Consider the following 13,131-nt stretch of genomic DNA (forward strand, 5'->3'; position numbering starts at 1 on the left):
CTTTCTCCCAGGAGGTGGCAGCATGTGAACCATTTTTAAAACAGTTGTTTCCCCCTAGTGGTTCTTGGAGTTTTAGACTTAGTTGTTGCTGCCTTGAGCTCACTATGGAGCAGAGGATGACAGTTTTAAATGTCTGCTCTTCCTACCCCCACCTCCCAAGTGCTGGGGACACTGGTGTGGACCACCACACCCAGTTTATGAGGAGTTAGAGATCAGACCCAGACTTACATGCTGGGTGAGGCTCTACCAAATGAGCTACATCCTCAACTGCTGTTGCTGTTCTGTTACTGTTGCTTTAAAGTTGGGACTCTGAACACACATCCTGCTGTGCCAGCTTCCTGAATGCAGTATTAAAGGCCTGTGCTGCAACCCATCGAGATCAGGTTTTAAGTGAGTCTTGGTAATAAAATTATGACAGTAAACAACCCATATATGCTACAGGGAGCAAGCAGTAGACATCAGAACCAACGTCCTCATACAAACTATGAAATAGGACAACATAAAACAACTTTCATAAGAAGGGGGCTGGAGACATAGCTTATTCTATAAAGTGCCTGCCTCATAAGAATGGGGACTTGAGTTCAAATCCCAACCACCACACAAAGCCTAGGCATGGCACATTTGTCTATAACCTCAGAGCTAGAAGAGGGTAGTGGCACACAGAGCCAAGAGGATGCCCAGAGCTCATTGGCCAGTCAATGGAGCCAATCAGTGAACTCTGGGCTCAAGGAGACCCTGTTTCAAAATAAAAGGTAGTGTGAGGTAGAAGAAGACACCCAACATTGACCCCTGTCCTCCCCCATGCTTGCACACACACACACACACACACACACACACAGCTGTAGACAGATGTCTAAATAAACAAATAACAGCAGTATGTCACCCACGTGTGAAGCACCTACAGTAACTTCCAGAAATTGTTCTCCAGTGTAAGCAAGACCACAGGGAAAGAGCTGCCTTGAAGGTTGAGGCTCAGGTTCCCAGGGTGTTGGAAGGCCATCCCAACAGTAGGTGGGATCATATAATAGGATTTATGAGCAGCATGCTAGCCAGGTAAAAACTGAAGAAAACTCTTCACACTCTACTCACTGCCCTGGCCCAGGACCCAGGGAGAACTTACAAAACACACAGGACCCCATCTTTGTGCACTGCTTGGGGAAGAAATCTCAATGTGAAGCAAGACAATAGAGATTTACTTGGTGCCGTTAATCTAGAGGTAGAGGAGGGGATGGACCCAGGACAGAAACTAGTATCAATTTAGCCTCAGATTAGACATCCCTGTTCAAGAGTTAGAGGTGCCCATGGAATGGCCTCTCCCTTCCGGTGCTGCTCCGTTAATGACAGGAGAGGACAAGTATCCTGGGTGTTACCCACACACAGCATTCTGGAAGTCTGTTCCAGGCAGGACAGAAAGAGGGAGAATTAGCCAGTAGGCTGAGGCAAGGGGATCACTTCAAGTCTGTGGCCATCTGGGCTACATGATTATGAAGCCAGCCTGGGTTGGGAAGGAGTCTCAGCTGGTGGAGTGCTTACCTAGTGTGCACAGAGCCCTGGGTTCCATCCCCTGAACCACATAACGCAGGTACAGTGCCACAGTCTGTGGTCTCACCTCAGTTCAAAACCTGAAGGTTGTCCTCAGCTGGACTGGGAGCAACTGGGAGACCAGGCTGGGAAGAAGCCTGGGCACCCTGGAACATGGTGACATTTCTTTCTGGCTAAGAGTCAAAAGCTTCACAACTGACAAAATCAAAATGGCCTACAAAACTCCATTTCCCAAAGGCATCTCACACAGGATGTTAAAGCCAAAACTGGGGCTGGGTGTGGGGGTGTACACCTTTCATCCCAGCACTCGGGAGGCTGAGGCAGGCAGATTATGAGTTCAAGGCTAGCCTGGTCTACGTGAAGGGTTCTAGGCTTAGCCAGGGCTACATAAAGAGATTCTGTCTCAAAAACAAAACAAACAACAAACTAGAGACTTGGGAGCAGATTATTTGTGGTCCTGAGTTGAATTACACCAGTGTCCATCTCTCCTCGATAGTCTAGAGAAGGACATCTAGTAAACCATCTTACCAATTCATTTACACAAGGGAAACTCTGTGAGAAAAGAGAAATAAGGAAACCAGCTGGTGTTTCTTGTACTTAATTTTAAACCTGGTTGTAAATGATGTCTTGTGAGCAATTTTAACTTCGCAAACCATTGAATCATATATATGTGCGTGGCCATGGTAAAGGCACCTATACTCACAGTGCCCTCCCCCCCTCCGTCTCTGTCTCTGTTTCTTTCTCACTATCGGTACCACTCTACCTCTATCTTACTGTCTCTATTCCCCTTTCTCTCTGTCTCTTCCCCTCTCTGTGTCTGTCTCTCTCAATGTCTCTGTATCTCCCCCTCCTTCTCTGCCTCCCCCCTGTCTCTGTGTGTCTCCCCACCCCCACCCCTGTCTCTTTTCTGGTTTAAATCTGAAGCAGGTGATGTCTCTTATCTCTCCTTACTAAGCACCCTTTGGTTTACCCTGACTCCTGAAATTCTTTTCTGCAGTGTAGGCAAGGACCTGGCTTTATCTGAGTGACAGTCCCTATGGGGCGACTCCTCAGGATACAGACAACAGCTGACACGTTAGTGGGCTCCAAGGTTCTCAGCATGAGTGGACCGAAAGCAGGTCTCACACATGACTCCATTTCCCAGGCAAGTCCCCTGTTCCTGATTCCTGTCAGAGACATAGCTTCCCATTAGTAAGTACGACGGTGACCTCACCCTAGCATCACAAGACGTGCATTTGAGCCAGGCATGGGAGCACCGGCACTTGGGATTGTTTCCAATTCAAAACTGGTCTGGGCTACACCGAGAGCTCCAGTCCAGCCAAGGCTACGTATTGAGATAGCAAGGGCCGGCCTGCCATTTAAAAGCATACTTGACCACTTCACTAGTTTCACAATAACATCCTTTGGGCAATCATTTGGACCTCACCTTGTAGGAGCTTAGTGCCCTGTCCATACTCACATTTCACAACTACCAGTCAGACTTGAGATCAAAGCTTCCTCAGCTTCCCTTGCTTTGGGGGAACTCAGCTTTGGAGCAGAAAATAGAGAAAGGGGGTGAGTCCTTGTGGGTCCCAGTGACCACACACCCATAAGCCCATCACTCAGGAGGCTGAGGCAAGACCCTGCCTCAAAAGGACACTACAAATACGACCAAAGAGTTCTTACTCCCTCCAGCTTCCCGGCTCTGTCTCAGTGTGGGTCTAAGTCTTATGTCATGGCAGCCATGGTTATTCCGCCATGTTCATTTTCTTAAACTAGCCTGTATCAGTTTCCGTGGCTTGTCCCCGGGGGACATAAGCTGAGAAAGAAATAATTCCTCCATCTTTGGTGTTGCAGTGCACATCTGTGACCCTGACTCTCAGGAGGTGAAGTGAGGAAGATTGTGCTGTAAGTTCCAGGCCAGACTGTGTTATGCTGTAGTGAGCTCCGGGCCAGCCAGGGCTATATAATAAAACCCTGACTCAAAAAAAAAAAAAAGTCAGGAGGAAAAACAGATAAAGAATTCCTCCATGTCTTTGCCTGCGAAAGTCCAACAAAGGGCCAAACATAACTCTGCCTCCCCTCTTGGCAGAATTAAAAGAGTTCATGCAATTTGATACATGAACTGACAGCCTGATGGCAACCTCTGATTGGGGCCTGGAAAATCTAAGCTCAGGTTGGGCCACCCGCTGTGGAAAGGGAGTGAGGAGTGGAATTCCAAGCAGCTGCAGCAAGTTGAGCCTGGTAGCCGCCTGTTCTTGTCACACCTGTCCTCAGAGCTGGGCTGTGGGTGTTGTGGGGGGGCCCAGCCGTAGCACCAAGGGATGGAGAAAACCATCGGCACTGTCAGGTTCTTTTCTAACCAGCTGTGTGTGGAACGTTCTGGTCCTGCAGTTCCTCTAGGATGAGCGCCCAGCTTGTTTTCCTCAAGTGTCTCTTCTCTATAGAGACACATTTCATGGAGGTGCAGAGATCAGATTGCCTGGGAGTTATTTTAAAAACTAGTGTTGCCAGGCCTGGTGGCACAGGCCCGGATTCCAGCTACTTGGCAGGCTGAGGCAGAACCAAAAGTTCAAGGCCAGTCAAGAACTTATGCCTGTGATCCCAACACTTGAGGGGCAGAAATGGGAGAATCAGGAATCAGGGCCAGACTTAACTATTGTGAGCTCAAGGTCAAGCTGAGCTCTATGAGACCCTGCTTTTTGTTTGGTTGGTTGGTTTGGTTTGGCTTTTATTTTTTTAAGACAGGGTTTCTCTGTGTAGTCCTGGCTGTCCCGGAACTCACTCTGTAGACCAGGCTGGCCTCGAACTCACAGAGATCCTCTTTCCTCAACCTCCCGAGTTCTGGGAGGAAAGGCATGCACCACCACCACTTGAGGAGGCCCTGTCTTTAAAAATAAATATATAAATAAAAATTCTGGGCTGGGGAGATGGCTCAGTGGTTAAGAGAATTTCCCTGGAAAGACAACATCCCTCATCAAACCCCTCATCAAACTTAGACTGAAGCTAAATTCCAGGTTACAACAGACAAGAAATGCCCTCTACCCTCAGCTGGTATTCAAACAGGGACTTAGAATCCATGTTTGCTAAAAAGACAGCTGATGCCCAACGGCAAGCAAAAGCAAGAAAACTCCTCTGCCTTCGTTTTGTGTCTGTCTGGTGCCTTTAACCTTGGGTCAGATTTCTGCTCAGCTCCATGCCCAAGGATGTCGATCATTTAAAGATTGTGAGCTGTCATGTGGGTGCTGAGAATTGAACCTGGGTCCTCTGGAAGAGCAGCCAGTGCTCTTAACCATTGAGCCATCTCTCCAGGCCCAGGACTGTTCGGGCAAAGCTAATAATTCTCCCCATTCGAGGCTGAAGACCACAAGGTAAGAGTAGCTAAGGCATCTCTAACAGATTTCCAGCTGCCAGCCTTGCCTGGTTCAGACTGGAAAACAACGGGCAGGAAATCTTCAGTTACAAAACTGTGCAGGAATAGTGAGGCCATGCAGACAGATCACCCCATGATAAAGCTGTTCCCATAAGTGAAGACAATGACCCCATGATGGAAAGGAAGCCCTGCTTCACCGAGTGATGCTTAATATTGACTCCCAACTTAGCAGGGTCTAGCATCACCTGGATATGCTCTCTGGGCATGTGTGTGATGGAGTTTCTACACTGGGTTATTTGAAGTTGAATGACCCACATTAAGTGTGGGCAACATCATCCAATGGCTGGGTCCTGGGTTGAATAAAAGAAAGAAAGTGGGCTGCTGAGATGCATCTGAGGGTAGAGATACTCACTACCAAGCCTGACCATATGAGGTCACCCTCCAGAGCCCACACAGTGGAAGGGGGAAACCAACTCTGACTCCATATGTGTGTTTGGTACAAATACGCGAGTGAATAAATGTAATACTTTAAAAAGGGTTGATGGTTTATTTATTTGTGTGTGTGTGCGCTTGTGTGCGTGCGTGCGTGCGTGCGTGCGTGCGTGTGTGTGTGTGTGTGTGTGTGTGTGTGTGTGTGTGTGTGTGTATCAGAAGACGGTATCAGGTCCCCTGGAGTGAGCAGCCTGACAGGGGTGCTGGGAACCCAACTGTGTCCTCTGGAAGCAGTAAGCACTCTTGAGCTCTGAGCCATTTTTCCAGCCCCATAGTATTTTTCTTTCAGGAGAAAGTAGCCTGGTCATGGTGGCATGTGTCTTAAATTACAGACTCAGGAGACATATGCAAAGCGAAGAGGCTCTGAAGACATCCCTCTTCAAAGCAGCACCTCCCCTGCCTCGCTGCGACTGCCCCTGCAACATCAGGATAAACAGAGCTGACTCATGATCATCAGCCAGGCCAGTTTGAGCATGGTGGCTTGGTCACAAACTCTTCCTGTCCCCTCCCCTCCACTGCCTTAGAGCTCATAGCTCATATCAGTACCCTTGAAGACAGGGCTGAGCTCTCCGTCCCTCTTGTCTTCCTGGTGGAGCTCAGCTCATCTGCTTGCCTACAGCTCACCACTACTTTTTTCATTTGATTTTGGGGATGACTGGCCACATCTAGCTTGTGGGACTCCAGGAATAGAATGACCGAGGCTCTACATGATGCGACACTGTCAGCAGAAATGGGGCGGCCCAGTCCAGTATTGCTGCAGGAAGCCTGAGGTGTTTTCTGCTCAAGGACCTCCACTAAAGTAAAGCCAGATCCCTGCCTACGCAGCAGAAAAGAATTTCAAAACAGATAAGACTAAAGCAAAGAGAACGAGTTTATTAAGTAGGCATAAGGAGAGGGCACGATCCACACTTAGGCAGGATGTTTAGAGAGAGTGACTCATAGTAAAAGAACACCACACACCTAAGATGAGAGGGTTTTTCTGCAGGGAGAGCTGCAATTAGATGTCTTCAGAATGGCTGTGTATATGATGCCGCAGCTAAGTTCTGTTTTTCCAAGGATCTAATTTCACAAGATTTAATGATTCAGGGAAGCTTAAGTTTTAAGCAAAATTTAAAACTTAAGTAAAAATATAGAATCTGGTCAGGTATGGTGATTCGTGCCTTTAAGCCCAGCACTCAGATAGCAGAGGCAGGTAGATTGTGAGTTGAAGACCAGTCTGGTCTATATAGCAAATTCCACGCAAGCCAGAACATACAGCGAGAACCTGTATTTTAAAAATATGTGTTTTTAATAAATGAATACGGAAACTAGCTTGCTACACATACACACATCACACATGGACACATGCCTGCATACACACAAGCACACATGCATGTATCTGTAAAAGCCAGAGAAGAGGCAGCTCCCTGGAGCTAGAGTTACAGCCAGCTCCGAGTGCTTAAAATTGAACTCTGGTCTCCTGAAAGACCAGTACTCATTCTTAACCACTGAGCCATGCTTCAGGCCTTGCTTTGAGGTTTTATTTGAGGTTGAGGTGGGGGTGTTGGGCATGTCCTCACTATGCAGCACTGACTGACCTAGAACTCAATGTGGAGAGCAGACTGACCTCAAACTCACAGAGGTCGGCCTGCCATGACCAGCTCTCGATTATCTTCAAGGACTTACTTTTGTAAATGGAACTGTAAGGAAATGCTTTGTTCAGATTTAGGGATGAGAAGAGAGCATTCATACAGTTAGACTTGCGGCTACAAGCTTTGTGCCTCAAAATCTGCACCGCCCCTGCTCTGAAGCACTGTCCCTATAGACAGTTGTGTTTATTGTTTGTCTTGAAGCCTCTGGATCCCAGATTCCAGAGTAAAGGGCTTCTGTCCTGTCCGTGTCCCCATAAGTTTTCTTGTCTTAGAGGTGTTTCGTTACCTTTGAATTCACGTATTTTATGGAGGACAGAGGACAGCTTCAGTCAGTTCCTCCCTTCCCCTGTGTGGGTCCCAGGGACGGAACTCAGGTCATCAAGCTTGGCGGCAGACTCCTGTACCCACTTTCCACCCTGTTTCCTCTCTTTCTGTCCCACTCAGCACTCCTGAGAATGCTACAGTTAGGGTGACCCTTGCCAAGGTTATAGGATGGGAAGCTTGAGGGAAGGGGGAGAAGTCAATACACAAAGTCCCTATGTCTACTAAATAAGATGACCGTTTGTAGAAAGGTCCAAGCTTGGTGGCGCTCTAAGCACAGTGGAAATGATGGTGAAGGATGTGTGGGAGGAGGCCCAGAAATACGTGAAGATAAAAGGGGAATTAGGGTAAGAACAACATTGGAAACTTTTTCTAGAATAGCCTTTGAAGGCAACATGGGGAGTCTCCCTCATCATTTATCTGCTGCTGGAGAATGTGAACCTTAATCACCCTACATGAGCATCTAGAGTAACCTTGAATGACGGCATGCTCTCAGAGACCTTAGGTGGAAATAGACAGATGATAGATACATGCATACACACATATGCAAAACATACTCATACACATGCAAACACATAGGTAGGTAAACAGATGACCATTAACTTTTTATGAACATTTTGCAAATATACATACATTTACAAATATATATATATTCTTTTTCTTCTATCAGTTACACCTGCACCTGTTTTCAACTCCAGCAGAAGTTCCTCTGCATAAGAATTTATTTATTTTAATTCATCTCTACCCATGCATACTACATGCATGGGAGTGCCCGAGGAGATCAGAAGAGGATGTCAGATGCCCTGGAACTAGAGTAACAGATGACTGTGAGTCACCCAGATGTGGATACTAAGAGCCAAAACAAGGTCCTCAGCAAGAGCAGCAAGTACTCTGCACCTCTCAGCTGGTCTCCAGCCCCACGGATTCTCACTCCCTTGTAAAGACTCAACACAGCTCACTCGATATAACCTCCACCTCCTCTTCCTTCCTCAGGACCCTGGCTTTTAACTAACAGCACCTGTGTTCTCTGAAACACATTTCTGGATTTGGTGATTTGCTTTATGCTGGTGTCCAAGCCACAGCTTCAAGCACTCACCTACTGAACTCTATATGCAGCCTGTGTGTGCATGTCTGATTGCACATGTGAGTACGTGTGTGTACATGTATGTGTACGTGTGTGCACATGTGTTGTGTGTGTGTGCACGTGTGTGCTATTTTTTAAGAACAAGCAAACAAGGTTCTGAGTAGTAACAGCTCCCTGAAGCAGGGAGGGGTCCTGAAACTCACAGCTGTGGCTAAGGATGACCTTGAACTCTTGGTCCTCCTGCCTCCGCTCCTAAGTACTTGATTTATAGGCATTTGCCTTCATGCCTGGCTCTCAAATAGATACAATTTAAAAAAGATGGAACACTTTATGAATTTGTGTGTCATTCTTGCATAGGGGCTATGCTAATCTCTGTATTGTTCCAATTTTAGTGTGTGTGCTGCCAAAGCAAACACTCAAAATACATTTTCTAAAGCCCCCAAATAAAATCCTTTACCTCACAGTTTCTGAGTTTGAACTAATCCACAAATTTACTGGGAAAAGGACTAAAGCAGGAGCTGGCTAGTACCAATGTAAAACAAGGAAATAAGACAGTTTACAGTAGAGGCAAACATGAGTGATCATGGCTAGGAACACAGATTTGGTTTGTTCAAGTACCAAGTTTCAATGTGAAACGGGCCAAACTCCGGCCTCTCTGAAACTACTGTACACACCAAAAGCCTATGACTTACCGCCATAAAACCATGGTGTGTGAGCCAGGTGACCTCAGGCAGGGCAAGTCAGGGATCTCACAGAGCTACCCTAGGACTGCAGCTGAGGTCATTTGCTTCTGCGCAGAAGTCACGGGGCTCTTGGGTGGGATATGGCAGTAGATGGCATGGTTTAGAGTTTGGCAAGGGTGTCTGGTAAGTTTTGGAGTCAGTATGGGAAGACACTAGTGCTCATGGTCTAATATGAGAAGAGGACTGACTTCTAGGTGTACAGTCAAGGTGTTTTGGCCTCCCTGACTTGGGGTCCAGATTTGACACTTGTGCATGGATTAACTGAAGCACCCTGTGTTGCCTACCCACATCTGCTATAGTAATAGCTTGAGAACAGCCTTTTTTGGTCCCTCTAGATAGTAAATCATGGGGTTCAACAGGTCCTCCTCTATTATTTCCTAGGCAAGTGTCCTGATATGATCAGCAGGGTCCCATGTCAGGTACAACAATAGAGCCTGGTCAGGCTATAACCGGGAAGGAATTTCATCAGTCCATGAACATACTGAATATCTGACTTCCTCATGCACGCAACGGGCTATTAGGGTGGTAGATATGTGTAACCACAGTGAGCCATTTGAGAAATGTTGGCTTAAAAAAGAGGGAGGCCAAACTCTAGTTTCCTAGCTTGGATTATATCTGGGATGTGTATCTGGATGATGCCAAGGTCCTCATTAGCTGCCTCACAAGGAGGAAGAAAATCTCCTCCCTCCCTCCCCCCTCCCTCCCCTCCCCCTTCACACACACACACACACACACACACACACACACACACACACACACACACACACAGAGGGAGAGAGCACTCATGCTAACCTTGATTCACTGTATAGCCCAGAATGACTTTGAATGAATCTAGAATGATTTTGAATCTCTCACCTTGCCTTCCCCTCCCAGGTGCTAGGATTACAGGTGTGTACCTGTAAACGTCATTTCCTGTTTTTACAGCGCTAGGGATCAAACCCAGGGCTTCATGCACTCTTCCAATTGGGCTACATCCCCAGCCCAGGAAGACTTTTTTCCTGAGGTACAAGGGGTGGATTTTGGTTGTCCCTAAACTTCTTATACAAGAAATTCTCAAGTGCTGTCTCCACCACAACCATCAGATGGTTGTGGTGGACCCTATTGCCAACGACATAGCACACTTTGGTTGTCAACGACATAGCACACTTTGGTTGTCAGACATAAAGAAATTGAGCTGGATCTGGAATTTCCTTTCTGCTGGTTAGCTCTCATAATGCCAAAAAGTACTCTGCAGGCTGCAGGAAGAGGAATATCACCCATGGATGTACCCAGCAGTAGAGCCTGCATGCTTAATACCAACCTGCCTGGAGACATAGTGGTGGCAGGACATCTATGGGATAAACAGCCGACTTCTGAATAGATTCGAGGACTGTCCCTTAGGCAGGAATTCAGGCCTCGTTCTGTAAGCCTGGCCAAAAGCCCATAGTCAAGGAGATGACAGGCCATTAGGGAACCTACTAATGTTGTTTTACTAAATGAGCATGCTGTCAAACTGCCTTCTAAATATATTTGTTTATACCTTAGATCAGTACTACTGGGAACCAGTCAATGCAGAAACTCCTAACTGAAGTCAGTCTCTCTCTCTCTCTCTCTCTCTCTCTCTCTCTCTCTCTCTCTGTGTGTGTGTGTGTGTATGTGTGTGTGTGTGTGTGTGTCTGTCTGTCTGTCTCAGTTTTTCGAGACAGGATTTCTCTGTATTGCTTTGGAGGTTTTCCTGGAATTTGCTCTGTAGACCAGGCTGGCCTCAAACTCACAGAGATCCGCCTGCCTCTGCCAACCCGAGTGCTGAGATTAAAGGCGTGCGCCACCAACGCCCGGTTTCAAGATGTCTGTCTCAATCCTCACAAGTCCCGGGAAATATAAAGGAGTCGGGAGCAGAAAGCAGGCAAGAACAGAGATGGGAGGAGTGCTGGGAAGTGTTGGTGTAGCTTTTGTACTCACGAGCCCGCACCTGCATTCCCTGCACGACATCAAGCCAGTCAATAATTCCAGCGTGGATGGCGGCGAGGCCCACCCCTAACAGAGGAGCTGTCTTGATTCCCATGCCTATAAGAGGGAGTTATTTTTCCTTAGAGATGTGGCTCCTGGTGAGTTGCTCATGAGTGTGCAGGCGGTATTAGTGAAGTTAGTGTGAGGAGAAGAGGAGACCCAAGATAGGAGGGGCTGGTGTTGGGAGTGTCCAAAGGAAATGGAGTTGGAATGAGTGTAATAAAGATCCATTGTATGTGTGTATTACCAAAAATATTCTTTAAAAAAGAAACTTGTACAGGCATGGTAGCCCGCGCCTTTAATTCCAGCACTCAGGAGACAGAAACAGGTAGACCTCTGTGGGTTCAAGGCCAGCCTCATCTACACAGCCAGTTTCAGATTACCCAGGGCTACATAGCAAAACTCAGTCTTAAAGGAAGGAAGGGAAGAAGGGAACGGAGGGACAGCGGGAAAGAGGGAGACATGCGGAGAGATTGTATCTAGGTAAAGAGGGGTAACAGTTATGTTCTTCAGACAAAGAAGGAGGGGGAGAGGGAGAGGTCACAAGGGAGAAGTGTGAGCAGAGGTGCCAGGTAAAAGTGTGGCTGCGAAGCCAAGACTGAGCAGACACTTGTGAGCCCAGGAGGAAGAGTCATCAGGGATGCACTCGAGGCTGCGTTTAGGGGACACGTGCTAGTGTAAAGCAATCTAGTGAGGCACACACAGCATCCCTTGCCCAGCTGAGGGTCCCGAGACAAAGGCAAAAGCTTAGACTTGGGGGATCTCAGAGTCCTTTTCAAGCTTAGTGAGAGTCTGCTTGTAGAAAGAAGTCACAGTCATGTGACTGCTGAGTGAGCTTGAATTCAGATCTCCAGCACCCATGTAAAAAGCTGGACACAGGGAGCTGCCCCTCAGAGATCCACTGGCATTTAACACAGAAAATAAAGTAGAAATTGGACAGGAGAAGAATGGTATTGAAACAGATGTCCAGCAACACGTGCTTTGGAAGGGTCCAGAAAGAACGTGACAGCGCTGAGCTGAAATGTAAAGGGATGTTTGCTGTCTGCCTACCACCACAGGCAGAGAGTGGAAAGTGTCTTACACTCCTCTGGCTGTCTGGTTTAGCTTGCACAGAACAAACTTTCATGCCGAAGTCTGGCTATCAGCATGCTGCCTCAGAACACCGCCTTGCCGTCATTGCTCTGGATACCAGCCCCCATGGCTGCAAAGTGAAAGGAGAAGATGACAGCTGGGACTTTGGCACTGACGCTGAGTTTTACATGATGGCCACTGAAGAGCCCTGGAAAACTCATTGCGGAATGTTATGTTATGTTATGTTATGTTATGTTACAGAGGCGCTTCTACAACCCACAGAAGCCAATTTCCCAGTTTCCCAGTTGTCCGGCAGAGGAGGTCTATTTTGGTCACTCCATGGGAGGCCACAAAATATCCTGGAAAACACAACTCTGTGTCAGCATTTCCTCCAGTTTGCAACCCAGTGCTGTGTCCTTGGGGCAAAAAAGCATCTGATGAGGCCCGTCTCATGAAGTCCTATTTGGGTTTCCAGGTTGACATATTAGCTGATCAAGGAAAAAAGGACAAGTTTCTTTTAAATGAGCAGTTACTCCCTAACAACTTCATAGCTGCCCACACAGGAAAGAAAATCCCTGTTGCTTTTAGGCTACAAGTGATGAAGACTTCATCTCAACCTTCGTCACTAACCACATCAGGCATCATGCAAAGTATGAAAAGCTTCATACGAGAGACTATCATCAGGATTATAAAAGTTGAAATAAACAAAATTGCTACGTAGAGAAAAAGAAAAGTTGTCACAGAGGCAACTGCTGGGAGGCAGAGACAGGCAGATCCCTGGGGCTTTCTGGTTAGTCAGCCTAGCCTATTCAATGAGCCCCTGTAAGGGGGGGAGGGATAAAAGAAGACATCAGACAGCCTCCAGACTCCATACACATGCCCCATATGTACAAGAACACTCAACAA

General features: G+C 47.2%; 1 non-coding gene and 1 pseudogene across 1 annotated transcript; one reads left to right on the top strand and one right to left on the bottom strand.

The window, feature by feature from the left end:
- Positions 1-8,734: 8,734 nt before the first annotated feature.
- Positions 8,735-8,838, bottom strand: LOC121137301. The gene has a single exon (XR_005874563.1). It is a non-coding gene; the product is annotated as a U6 spliceosomal RNA (small nuclear RNA).
- Positions 8,839-12,101: 3,263 nt separating this feature from the next.
- On the top strand, positions 12,102-12,924 carry LOC101822761 (annotated as a pseudogene).
- Positions 12,925-13,131: the final 207 nt, after the last annotated feature.

Source organism: Mesocricetus auratus, unplaced genomic scaffold (genome assembly GCF_017639785.1).
Source record: "Mesocricetus auratus isolate SY011 unplaced genomic scaffold, BCM_Maur_2.0 Super-Scaffold_100676, whole genome shotgun sequence".
Taxonomy (NCBI): Eukaryota; Metazoa; Chordata; class Mammalia; order Rodentia; family Cricetidae; genus Mesocricetus; species Mesocricetus auratus.